We start from the raw sequence: 13660 nt of genomic DNA on the forward strand, positions 1-13660 counted from the left end.
TCCTCCACAGGCAAAATTACTTAGAGGCCAAAGTGGGACAGCAGCTCATCATTTCCTTCCTAGACTGTTGAAGCAACATTTCTATCACTTAAAAGTCCCTCTTGATTACTCTAGAAGGGCATTTCCCAACCTCTTCTGACCCATAAACACTGCATGGTAACATATCTCATAGTACAAATTATGGGGTTTTTTTTAAACAATTTCGCAAATTTTGTTTGTACTATTAAATAATTTGTATACGGAAACATTTTAGATCAAGATTTTATAAATAAGAATACATTGCAGCTTTTTCCATCTAATAATGATAAATCAGTATAATGGTAAAAAATTAAAGTTTATCTCAACAGAATCTTTCAAATATTCACAAGACAGATATTTTTTCCCATTTAGCAAATAATATATGGTGCTTATTTTTAAATAATTAATATGCATGATATTCAACAAGTTTCAAAAATAAAATGTTTGGTTTAGAGACTCCATGTTTATTAAGCACAGGGCAGGTTCCTCAATAAAGAGTTGTCAGTTCTATTATTTGTAGGCACGGGGCAGGCACTCCTACATCTACAAATAAACTACTGTGACATTTCACTATCAGGCTCTGGCACTGAAAACATACAAAGCTCCTTTAAAGATTGAAAATTTCAACTGTTTAAAGAAAAATCATCTAATTTTCTTAAATTTGGGGGATTTGCTTACAAAGCACTTCTCAGATAGTATCAAAAACCAAGGCACTGGGGCATGTGGGTGGCTCAGTGGATTAAAGCCTCTGCCTTCGGCTCAGGTCATCATCCCAGGGTCCTGGGATCAAGCCCCCCATCGGGCTCTCTGCTCAGCAGGGAGCCTGCTTCCCCCTCTCTCTCTGCCTGCCTCTCTGCCTACTTGTGATCGCTCTCTCTCTCTCTGTCAAATAAATAAATAGATAAAAATCTTAAAAAAAAAAAAAAACCAAGGCACAAAAACAGACAAAATAGACATGATGTTTTGTCCTTCTGACGCGTCTGTAACTAGACATGTGATCTGTGAATTCCGCTCACGTGAATGCAAGCGAGGGACAAGGAGCGCTCTGGGACACAGCTGCAGAATTACTATCTTATTCTCCTCCCTTTTTCCCAGTTCATCCACCTTTTGACCTTAACCAATAGTATATGAAGGGTATAAATGAAAATTTGACAACAGTACCTGACAACAGGTAGCAAAGTTCACTGGGTGATACACAATATAGCCACACAAAACTCACCGGGACAGAACTTCCAAGGCTCTGCTGTCGGGGCAGGGCTGCTCTTTAAATAAGTATGTACTGAGTTGTTCCTAAAGAAGCAATCTCCCAAGTTTTCAAGGCTGTGGTCCTAAATCCACCTCACAAAAATTTTATTTCTATCCACTGTGTACAAAACCCTGTTCTACTTCCCCATGCAGATAAGTAAAATAAAGCTTAAAATGAAGGGGAGAAGAAAACACAAGAGATGCGTTGAGGTATTTCTTTCTGTGCAGGAGATAAGCTGGCTAGTTGGGTTGGGAGAGGGCAACGGTGTTTTGAACCAAACAAGCTAAATAGTATCTTGAGATACTGAAATGGCAGGGAAGACATTCCGGAAAGACGACCAAGCACAGACTTTCCATGTGAAACTTCCTAAAGATTAGTAAAAAGAGGGACGCCTGGGTGGCTCAGTTGGTTAAACAGCTGCCTTCCGCTCAGGTCATGATCCCGGCGTCCAGGGATCGAGTCCCGCATCGGGCTCCTTGCTCAGCGGGGAGCCTGCTTCTCCCTCAGCCTCTGCCTGCCACTCTGTCTGCCTGTGCTCCGCGCTCTCTCTCTCTCTCTCTGACAAATAAATTAAAAAAAAAAAAAAATCTTAAAAAAAAAAAAACCCTCTTTCTAAAAAAAAAAAAAAAAAAAAAGATTAGTAAAAAGACCAAGTTCAACAGGGGAAAGGTATAAGAAAACTATCAGATCAAAAAAAAAAAAAGAAAAGAAAAGAAAACTATCAGATCAGACCAATGAGGAGAGTTAAGGCTGCTCTGCTGACTGCCTGGCTTCACGAACTTCTTACCTGAACTGACAGCCAGGGAAGGGCGGAGTTGGGCGATGGCACGATCGCAGGCACCGCTGTCTGACACCCAAGGGAAGCCCAGAGGCTTGCTCTCCCCATCCCCTTTATTAAAGGAGGAGGAGGAGTCATGTGTTACTTGTATAATGAAGAAAAACCAGAACTTTTTGTGAGGGTAAATTGGGTGTTGAGCAAAACAAAGAACTGAAACTCTGCAGAAATAAAATAATAGGATGAAGAAATCAAGTATCTAACCTCTTAAAAACCATCTGTTTGTATAACAAAAAATTTACTTAACTATCAAAACAGGTAGCCCAAGCTTGCAATCTCACCACTTTTTACATACCAGATTCTAAGATCAAGGCTACTTTGGATTTACTTTAAAATTGTCACTTATCCTTTAATGCTAATAAATGAAAAGGTCTGAATTACCCAAAACCGAAAATATGAAGAATTACTAAATATTATTACCATGAAAACAGCATAATTTTAAAATTTTCCCAAAACAGGGGTGCCTAGGTGGCTCAGTTAAGCATCTGCCTTTGGCTTAGGTCAGGATCACACGGTCCTGGGATTAAGCCCCTGGGGTTGGGGGGGGCCTGCTCAGGGGGAAGTCTTCTTACCCCTCTACCTCTGTCCCTCCACCCCACTCATGCTCTTTCCCTCTCTCCAACAAATAAATAAAATCTTAAAAAATAAAAATTCCCAAAACACCTAACAAAAACTTGAAAAAATAAAAATTCCAGTCCAAACACACACACACACACACACACACACACACAAATAATACTATTTGTATGAATAGTATCTTTTTCACTTTGCAGAAGCAAACACATGACATTTTGTTATACTAAGAATTAAATGGTTTGTGGATTAAGAATAAATTCGTTTTCACACAATTTAACTGAATTTAAACAACTGTACCTCCTGCATTAACATGACTTAACTGGACCTATACACTGTCAATAATACGTAAAATTAAAGCAGAAAATAAAGGAAAAGACATTTGTAATACATATGACAGAGAATGTGTACCAAGAACATACACAGACCTCTTACAACTCTTTTAGACCAAAAAACCCAATTTTTTAAATGGGTAAAAAGCCTCATCAAAAAATGGCCAATGAAGCACGTGGATAGATATTCGACATCATTGATCCCCTGGGAAACATGAATTCAGACCACAATGAGATACTGAACACTCATTAGCCGGCCCAAACTTAAAAGACTGGCAACACAAGTGTGCGAGGAGACCCGGAGAAACCCCGGCAGAGCAGCAACGGCCACTATAACCCTCCGTCAAAAGCCACAGGACGTGGGAAAACAGTTTGGCAGTTCCTTATAAAGTTCAATCATTATTTACCCTATGACCCAGCAATCCACCTACAAGGGATTTACCCACCCAAGAGAAATTAAAAGATATGTCCACAAAAGACTTACATAAACGCTCATCACGGCTTTACTGAGAGCCAAAACTCTATAAACAGCCCATGTGTCCATCAACGGGTAAATGAATTAAAAACAGTACATCCATACAACGGAGTACTACTCAGAAATAAGAAGAAACTACTAAAACAAGCAACATAGATAAATCCCAAAAACACGCTGGGTGAAAGAAGCCAGTCACAGAAGAGTATATACTGTGTAATTCCATTCACAGGACGTTCTCGAATAAGAACAGTTCCATCAGCGGTAGAGAGGGAATGACTGTAAACTCTGAAGACGTCAATGTCACAGACGGACTGAGGTAGCTGTGACGCCGATGGAGGCGTTCTCAAAGCTCTTCAGACCATACTCTTCAAATGTGCGCGTCTCACTGTATGGAAGCTACATTTCAATAAAGTTGATTTTTAAACAGAAGAATTAGTACATTTCTAGAAAGCCATTTGACGATGTCTGCTAAAACTTGAAACGTGCATGATCTTCAAACAGCCACGTCTCCTTACGGAAAGTTGTCCCACAAACGTTCAAAGATATGTAAGGATGTTCTATTCTTTCGACAACGCAGTGTCCATCACAGGGGTTGGTTAACGGTGTGAGGACACATCCGTAAACGGAGTAACAAGTATTCCACTTAACAAAACAGCCTATTAGCTCAGAGCTGGGAGCAGCAAATTTTTTCTATAAAGGGCCACATCGTAAGTATGTTAGGCTTGGAAGGCTACATCCAGTCTCCTCGTGTATTCTTTTTTGGGAGTTTTGTTGTTGTTTCACAACTCTAAGCAGTTCGTGGGCCCTACCAAAACAAACAAAACAAAATCCAGGCTGAGAGTGAGACCCCACAGCCTTGAAAACAAAGTGTGCCAATCCAGACCCTTGCTCTACCACTACCTGGCTGTTGGCCACTCTCTCCATCTCTCGTTATTGCAGTAGCTATAGAAAATAAATGAGACCAATGAGCACAGTGCCAAGGACGGAGCACGCACTAAAAGAAAAGCACCTATTTTTAATACAAAGATGTGTCTCTATATTGCCCTAAAAAAACTGTTCTAGAACAAAATAACTTGATCCCATTTTTGTAAAATACATGTATAAATGCATATTCATATAAATACATGTAAAAGTTTGAGAAAAATATACACCAAACTATTAAGGGTAGGGCATGGGATCAGAGCGATCAAGAAAGCTTTCACTTTGCAAGTCTGAATTGTTTTCAGAATTTTAAACTGAATACCAATTGCTTGTATTTAATCAATAGGACCCTGGGGTGAGGACCTGAGCGGAAGGCAGATGCTTAAGGACTGAGCCACCCAGGCGCCCCTTGATAGACATTTCTAACATAAAGCATATGTAGCACCATTTTCTTTATTTGCAGATCCTAAGCATATACTTAAACTTAAAAAATGTTTAGTTCCATTCATGAGAATGTATATTAATTCTGAAAAACAATACTGGCACGATAACTAAAAATCTTTCATTAAACAATCTGTGCTGGATATAGTTCTAAGGGTTTCACGTGTATTAATTCATTCAATCCTCAAGAACCTTATGGAACGAATACTGTCATTATGATCGCCAAGTTACAAGTAGAGGATGCAGGCATGAAGGACAATTTGCCCAGGGCACAACCTGGCAGCTCAGAACTGGAACCCAAGCAAAGGCACCCCAAAGACCACACTTAAAACTCAAATGATTCCTCCTTAGAGCACACACCATTACAGCTCTGAGAAAGAAATCTGCAGACACATCTTTTAGTTTGTCTAGGGCATCAGACCATCCCCTCCCGTAAAACTACAAATTACCTACTTTTAAATATAACTTTTTGATTGAGTCAAATAAACTCTCCCTGGGACCAACATGTCATTAATCAACCACACCAGCAGAGAACACGGAGTAGATAATATGGAGTCAAGCAATTTAAATTTGGATCCTGAATACAAATTCCTAGCTGGACAACCTTAGAGAAATTCTTAAACCCTTCAGACCAAAGTTTCCTTAATCTGCAAAGGTTTGCAGAGTGTGACCTTACCGTTTAAAGTTTTTTTAATTGTAAAACATATATAAAATGTAACATTATAACAATTTTAAGTGCATAATTCAGTAACATTAAGCACGTTCAAAATGTTGCTCAGCCATCACTAACACCCAAGCCCGGAATTTTTCATCATTCCAATCAGAAACTCTGTATATTGTACCATTAAATACTAATTTCCCGCTCCTCTCAACCCCTAGAAACAGACATTCTACTCTCTGTCTTTGTGAGTTTGCCTATTCTCAGTATCTCCTATAAACAGAATCATACAATTTTTCTGCTTTTGTGTCTGGCTTATTTCACTTAGCATAATGTTTTCAAGGTTCATCCATATTGTAGCACATACCAGAATTTCATTCTTTTAATGGCTAAATAATACTCCATTGTACGTGTATACCATCCTTTGTTCGTCCATTCATCTGCTGATGGATGGATGCAGGGTGGTTTTAACAATAATTAGAAATAAAGCATCTGGGGCGCCTGGGTGGCTCAGTCGGTTGAACAGCTGCCTTCAGCTCAGGTCATGATCTCAGTATCCTGGGAAGGAGCCCCGAGCCTTAGGCTCCCTCCTTGGTGGGGAGTCTGCCCCTCCCTCTGCTCATGCGCTCTCTCTCAAACAAATAAATATTAAAAAATAAATAAAACATCTGATGTAAATACTACCACAATAAGAAACAAACCAAACAAATGAATAAAGCATCTGATAAATAGGGGCTTTACTGTCTCTTTTTTTCTTAGTTTTCATCATATTTTTGTACCACGTAGCAGTACAGTGGCAAGATATGGAACCATCTTAGCCACTTAAAAGCTTTTGCGATGTCATTGGACTTGCTCATCTACACTTACCATATTTTAAAAGAATGAAGAGCATCCCAATAAAGGACCTGTAATTACGCTGGCACTACTTTCTGCAGTTTTAGCTTCAAAACCTACCTTAAATTATTCCAATAAAGAACTCATCAATTTTAAGCGAACACCTTTCAATTAAAAGATTTACTACTTTCCCCTCCTTTTATTTTTGGACAAGGACCATCAATACTGACATCAAATCAAATTAAGCAGATGCTATATGCAAGGTAGCCAGATGATTCATCAAGTTTCTCTCTAGCTGCCTGAAATGCCAAATATGAGTACCAACAGACTACCTCAAGGATACATGATTTTCCCTATCAGAGTATTATAACTAAGAGAAATCTTGGAACTTAACCACCTTAATGATTATTTTTCTTTACGATCACTGCCTCTCAAAGGAGAAACACACCTTCCAAAATTCCTCACAACAGAAATATAAATACGTCCTGTATGCCTTGCAAAGTTCGTTTGTCAAATTATTTCGCTACATTTTTCGTATTTCCTTCATTCAACTGTTAAACCCTCTATTCTCTAGCAACTACTACGTTTACAAAGAAAAACAAGACAGAGCCTCTGCCTCAAAGCACTTAAGAGTGTAGTGAAGGAGCCAGATGCATAAACAAGTGATTACAATACAATCTGATACATGCCGTAATAAAAGTATGAACAAAGCCCTGTGCAACACAAGGGTGCCTGGGAACTCAGGGAAGGCCTCTAGAAGGCAAAGGTATCATCTGATTTTGAACCTTTCTCTGATTTTAATGAGTTGTTCATCTCGACTCAGGCTCTCCTCCGAACTAAAAATTTTACATGCATACAGAACCCTTCATAATGCACAGAAAATGTTTTCCTCCTTTGTACTGACATAAAGACTTCAAGACAAATCCATAAATCACTTCTAACTGACCCCAGAATACATCAGACCCGCTGGGGGAACTTCCCTTGTAGTCAGTTTTTAAAACGCAGAACAACTTTCTTAATCACTACTTAGGCCAAAACAGAAATTAATTCACACTCCCTGAGCATGCCAGCTCCAGGGATGGAAGATACTCTAGAAAAACCTCACTGTGACCTGGAGAAATCCACTCAAAATTTTTAAACGGCCAATACAATTACTAATATATGGATATGCAAGGCAAAGATGGCATAAAAGTATTAGAATTTTTTTCCTTTTGCCCAAATCAACAAGTGTTTTTTTAATCACTGGTACTTAAAACTGTCTTGTATATACTCACAATTCAACCAGAAAAAAAATTAAAACAAAAATTTTAAGCCAACTCCCCAAAAAGCCTTCTTAGAAAATCTGGTGGCAAAATTAAGGACAGTAATTATCAACTACAGAATACACAAGGGAAAAACTAAAATCTTTTATTCTAAAAGATCCAAATTTCTACCAAAATTTACATAACTCATCTCCTAACAGTGGGCAAGAACTATCAGGTCATTTTAATATGTAACTCTCAGTAACTAAATGTAAATGTTATTTAGCAATCCAAACGCTTAGGGCAGCAACTGGGATGTCTGTTCAACGGTGTCTAACACTCTGCAAAATACCCGTAATAAAGACTTTTACATTACATTTCTTTGTCTCCATTTTTATGAAACCATAAGACAGTGGATGCACATTAGCTCTTTATCTGATAGAACACACATGAGAAGAGTGCTAATGTGTTTCTCAATTCCTTTTCTTTGAATATATTCACTTTCCACAAAAATTAGAATTGAAGACGCAATTTTCCTACATGTTTCCTAGAGTTTAAACATTGTATACTCTAATCCACCTCCAGAAAGATAGACAGGAATCTTTATATCAGGACTAGAATCCCACCAATCCCCAACTTAGAGACTATGAAAAGAAAATTAAAATATATCTTAAGCATTTTCATGTTCTTGCAAATAAAATTATCAATAAACTGGTCAAGTTTTGAACACCATTAACAGTTGTGAACGCTCAGAAACAAAGAGTAATGGAAAATAAACTCCAAAACCCATAAAACTATAGATCACATTCAACTGTACCAGCATTCGAGTCTTTTAAAGATTTTTTCAAATGTTGTTTTATGTAATTTTGAAACGCCATAAAATTAAACTGATGAGCTTCAAAACCAAGAAAGTAAACCTTGTAATAAAATATTTTTAATTCCAGATTTTTATTTCCAAATGAATTTTAAGTTTTACAGATCCTGTATGATAAACAAAGGAAGTTTAGCTTAACTGTGGACAGCACACATTCAATTTCTTAAGCAATAAACATTTCTGCATCCAGTCTTTTCTGACTCCCCAAAGCTATTGTTCATGGAAAATTAAGACCAATCAGTAAGAAATAGCCAACCATATAATGTAAATACACATTTGTCATAAGTATTTTCCTTGGTCAACTATTTCTACCATCTCATCCTCATTCAACCCCTAGGGATCTGGGGAGTAATCGCTTACTAAATGACAGTTGATTTCGTTAGCACCTGTCGCCATTCTCAGACGCATCATACAAGTTGGCCAAAACAGCTTGAATTTTTTTTTTTTTAAGATTTTGATTCTTTAGAAAGTGGGAACTCGCTAGGCGCGAGTTCACCAAGTTTTCCAAAATACCGTGCTCAATTCCTCCCATTTTCCAAAAGCGACCCTGTGGCACAGACTTTTTGGTGGCTGGAAGGGGGCACACAATGACGCGGGAACTCGACGGAAAGCCTTCCAAACGAACAAAACCAAAAAGGGGGAGAACAGCTCGACCCTGCCCGAAAACTTAACCGAAAGGCGGACGAAAAGGGGAAGGCAGCCCGGCACTGCCGCGTCCGAGCGGCTGCAGCCGCGAGGTTCCAGGCTGCCGAGGGGGAAACGTCAGATGCGCGGCCACTCCGAGTCCCGTCTCCGCACGCCGTCCCGGCCGCCGCGGCCCCGCCGAGCCTGCGCGCGCGCGCGGGGAGGGGGCGTGGGGCCGAGCCCGCCCACCCGCGCCCGCGGCCCGGGCTCCCCACGCCCCTCTCCCGCCTGCTGTCAGGCCCGGTGTCACTGCCCCTTCCTCGCGCCGAGCTCCCCCGAGACACAGTCCGTCCTTTGTCTGAGTGCGCACTCGGCTGCGAGGTCCCACCAACTTGTGTGTGTCCCGTCCCACCCGGGCGCTCCCGCCGCGGCGCTCCACACAAAGGAGACTTGGGCTCGGGCGGCCAGCCCGCCCCGGGCACCGGAGCGCCCCCAGCCCAGCCCCGGCGCCTCCGGAGGGGCGGGCACGCGAGAGGACCCCTCCGCACGCCCCCCGCGGGCACCCGCCCCTGCTCCCGCCTCGGGTGTCGGGGGTCCGGCACTGCCCGCCCGCAGGGGCGCGCGGGTCAGCCCCGACCCAAGGCCCCCCGCCGAGGGGTCTCCTCTCACCCCGCCTGCAAAAGCGGCGCCCGGGAGAGCCCGCTCTGGGCGACACCCGGACGGGCAACGCGGCGGCGGGGATATCCCGGCGCCGCCAGCGCCGCCGCCGCCGCCGCCCCTCGCCGGGCTCCAGAGCCCCGCCGGCCGGCCGGCCGGCCCGACAGCGGCGCGTTACCTGCGCCCCGCGCCCCAGCCCGCGCCGCTCCCGCGCGCCGCTCCCGCGCGCCGCCGCCGCCGCCGCCGCCGCCGCCGGGGCCCCACCGCCTTCTGCGTCCCAGTGGGTGTCGGACGCTCCCGGACCGAGCGCCAAACCCGGCAGCCCAATCGCCATCGCTTTTATTTGGCCCCCCCAGTCCAACCAAGCGCCGCCCCGATTGGCGGGACGCGAGGCAGGCTCCCGTCCAATCACAGGGCCCGCCGGGCTCGGAGGCGCCGAGCCAGCCCCACGCAGAGGCGCCCGCGGGACTCGGCCGGGCCGGGCGGGCGGCGCGTGCGCGCGGGCGCGGGCGGGCGCTGAGGGACGCGGCCGCGGAGTGGAAGTGCCGCGCCGTTTCTTTGTTCTTTCTCTGAACGCACGGCGCCTCTCAGGAAGGCGGCGGGCCGGCGGGCGGGGGCGCGGGGCCTCCGGAGCCCGGGCGGCGGGTGGGGGTTGGGCAGGGTGGGGTGGCGGGAACCGGCCGGAGGGCGGGACGGCGCGCTCGCGGCACTTGGCGGGAACCGTCGCCTCGGAGTTCCCGGGCCGGAGAGGCGGGGCGGGGCCGAAAGCCAAGTTTGAACCAGTTCAAAACTCGGGGGTGGTAACGGTTTCAACTGCCGCTCTCTTTTCCCCGCGCGCCGAGCCGGGGCCGGCCGGCGGGCGCGCGAGAGGCGCTACGCTCGGGCGAGGAGCCGCGACCCTCCCGCGCTCCGGTGGGGCCCGCGCGCCGCCCCGGCCGAGCCGAGCGTCCTCCGCGCGACTCCCTGTCCGCTCGATCCCCCACGGCCCGCGGGACTTTGGCCGGTGGAGCCCGCAGTGCCCATCGCCTTAGAGACCTGGGCGAGAGAGACGTTCCGGTTACAGATTCCTCATTCAACACGCCTTGTTCAGATCCTTCCCGTGCACGTGTCAACGTGAAAAATCATTTATCAAGGATGAGTGTGGTTCACTTGCCTCGTGCTAATGCCCCTGGAAAATGTTAGGATAATTACAACACTTTTCAATTATTAAAAGGTGATCTTGGAGTAAACCTGTCTCAACCCAGAGGAATTAGGAATATTCTGTTTAGGACACAATCTGTCCTTTGGCTTTATCTGTCAGTGCAGTTACGATTAGTCCGACTTATTTTTAGTAGGATGCAGTTATAGGGCGAAATAATCACTCATGTGAACTGGGATTCCATACTAAGAGTTAAGACAGGGTCAGCTATGAACTGTTGAATCAAAAGCTAAAGAAATCGTTATATTTTTTAATTGACAAAGACTTCTTAATGAAACTATAATTCTTCGTTTGATGATTTAACCCATCATTTTTCCACCTTTGCTAAATCACCATCCTATTCCCCACATACGTTTTGAACCAATTCAGCGTTAGAATTACTTGTGGAGGGAAGCTACAGAGAAAAACAATCATGTTCCCAAATGAAAGCACAATTATGAACACATAAGAGTGCAAGAGTAGGTTATGCATCCGAGATGTAACTATAAAAATTCCATCTATCAAACACCCAACAGTCCCCAGCACCTTAATATTCTGAGGTAAAAGGCTCCCATCTAGAGCAGGAAATTAAAATTGCTTTTTTAAACAGCAATTTAAACCTCAAAAGTTAACTACTTATCCCTAAATTGCTTATCAAATTACTAGTTTTACCTGTACTTTATATTAAATATTAAAACAATGTGGGCATTATTGAAAGAAAAGTCAAGAAAATCACATTAACAGGTTCTCAGCAAATCAAAGCCATATATAAACACATCCAGCATTGTGTAAACTGTCGTGTGAATTGCTAGGGGGTTTAGAATCAAGGAATGACGTGGATCAAGATAATCCCACCACCCACCCCCGAAAAAAAGAAACCTCAGAAAAGGAAATTTTAGCTGGACCCTGAAGAAAGCATAAGATCTAGATTGAGGAAGCAATAAGGGCACTAGAGATGGGAATGAACATCTACTCCCAGAATAAAAGCTGAGAGCTCCAACTAGGCGAGTAAGAGAGCAGGTTAGAGAGTTAAGTGGGGCTGTATTAAATATAATATGTTTATAATATGATACACATTTACATTAAATAGAATACGCAGGAGGACTTGGAGCAGGAAGTAGAGACGCCAGTGGATCACAATATTATCTTAGTTCAGGGCTGACATTATTCAGTTAAGCAGGACATTTTAGGTCACAGTGATGGCAGGAGAAGGATAATTTTAAAATATTGCAAAGGATTTCATTCTATACAGAGGGCATAGAGTGTGCTACAACTCTGTTTTGTATATTGACAGATACAGGGAACTTGAGAGGGAGTATTTTTTTTTTACAATACTAAGAATAATTTTCTTAGGATTCCAAGGACGGAAAGCAAGAAAATGGGAGGGGAGTGCTAGTCTCCATGGGGGCCTAAAGAAGCAGAAAGCTAGGCTGAGCGCAAGGTGAATGTGAAGGGAGAAAGTCACCAGCTTTTTCATTTCTGTAAAGGTGCTCCGATTACAGCTGTGCTAATACTGGCAGGTCATTCCATCCTCTGTTACAGACAGACATGCACTCTTTCAGTTGCAGATAGAAACCAAAAATGGGGAGTTAAGCTCCCCCGTGGTTCTTGGGGGAGCAGGAGAAGGTCAAGTGCAAAGTGAAGACTATTAGCATCACAGAGCATTCCTTTCAACCCCATGAATGGGATTTACTTCTCACACATCTCATTTATTCACTCAGCCTTCAACAACTATTTATGGAGGGCTTACTGGTTGAAAGACACTGTTCTGGGGCTAGGAATACAATGTGAGCAAAACAGAAATTCCTGCCTTGATGAAGCTGACATTCTAGTGAAGAGAAACAAAGAAACACAAAGTAAATGTCAGCATATGAGGTGGTGGTAAATAATAGGGAGAAAAAAATTGAGATGAAGGAAGAGAATGGAGGGTAAATGCAACAATTTTAATAGCTTGGTAGGGAAGACCTCTCTGAGAAGAGGGCATTTGAAGAAAAACTGATGGACAAATGGTGAGTGCCTGGCCCCACGGGCAAACCTGCCTCGTGTGGAAACTGGAAGGGAGCGGGAACAGGAAAGGAGGCCGAAGAGATGAGGGGCACAGACAGACTTTTGGGGTCTGGTGGGCCACTGCTGGGACTTTACTTTTTACTTCACGGAGAGGATTTTGAGCAGAAAGGTGATCTGAGCCTTTAAAGCAAGATCATTCCAGCTGCTGTGTGGAGAGTAGCCAGGAGTGGGGCAGGGACCAGACCAGAGGAAGAGCTACGAGTCTCGTGTCATCATCCAGGCAAGAAGTGACCGCGGCGGGAAGCCTGAGCGGTAACAGTGGAACTGGGAGGAAAATGTTAGATTCTGGATATATTTTGGAGGAAAAGGCAATAGGATTTGCTGACAGATTGGATATAGGATACAAAAACGAGGTTGAAAACAAGCCTGTGGTTCATAATTGAGTTGGACACTGCAGGCCGGCGGGGCGGGGGTGGTGGATAGGAACAGGAGGGTTTATGGGGATGGAGGTTTGGAGATCAGAGTTTGGTTTGGGATATAGTGAGTTTCAGATGCCTATTTTCAACCAAGTAGAGATGTCAAGTCGTAGCCCCCCGGGCACAAGGGGGATCCCCAACAGACCAGGTTCAGCCACTCACCACTGACAAAATCCAAAGGTAAAGAGAGGAGCAGTGGTGAAACGAGAAAGGAATTTATTTCAGTGAGGCCGGTGATGTGGGAAACAAAGGCAGAAGGAAAATTACTAAA

At 43.9% G+C, this 13660-nt stretch overlaps 1 protein-coding gene across 7 annotated transcripts in view; it reads right to left on the minus strand.

The window, feature by feature from the left end:
* Positions 1 to 13660, minus strand: part of EZH2 (enhancer of zeste 2 polycomb repressive complex 2 subunit) — an 87072-nt gene that overhangs the window by 53763 nt on the left and 19649 nt on the right. The window contains exon 1 of one of the 7 annotated variants that reach the window (XM_080818458.1): positions 9908 to 9979. The exons of 5 other annotated variants lie outside the window; for them this stretch is intronic. The gene's annotated coding sequence lies outside the window, so the exon portion shown is untranslated. Of the gene's footprint in view, positions 1 to 2051; positions 2080 to 9907; positions 9980 to 13660 lie in introns of those variants that run through there. One more of the 7 variants, XM_080818457.1, reaches the window with a different exon arrangement.

This window comes from Martes martes (genome assembly GCF_963455335.1).
Source record: "Martes martes genome assembly, chromosome: 11".
NCBI classification, from domain to species: Eukaryota; Metazoa; Chordata; class Mammalia; order Carnivora; family Mustelidae; genus Martes; species Martes martes.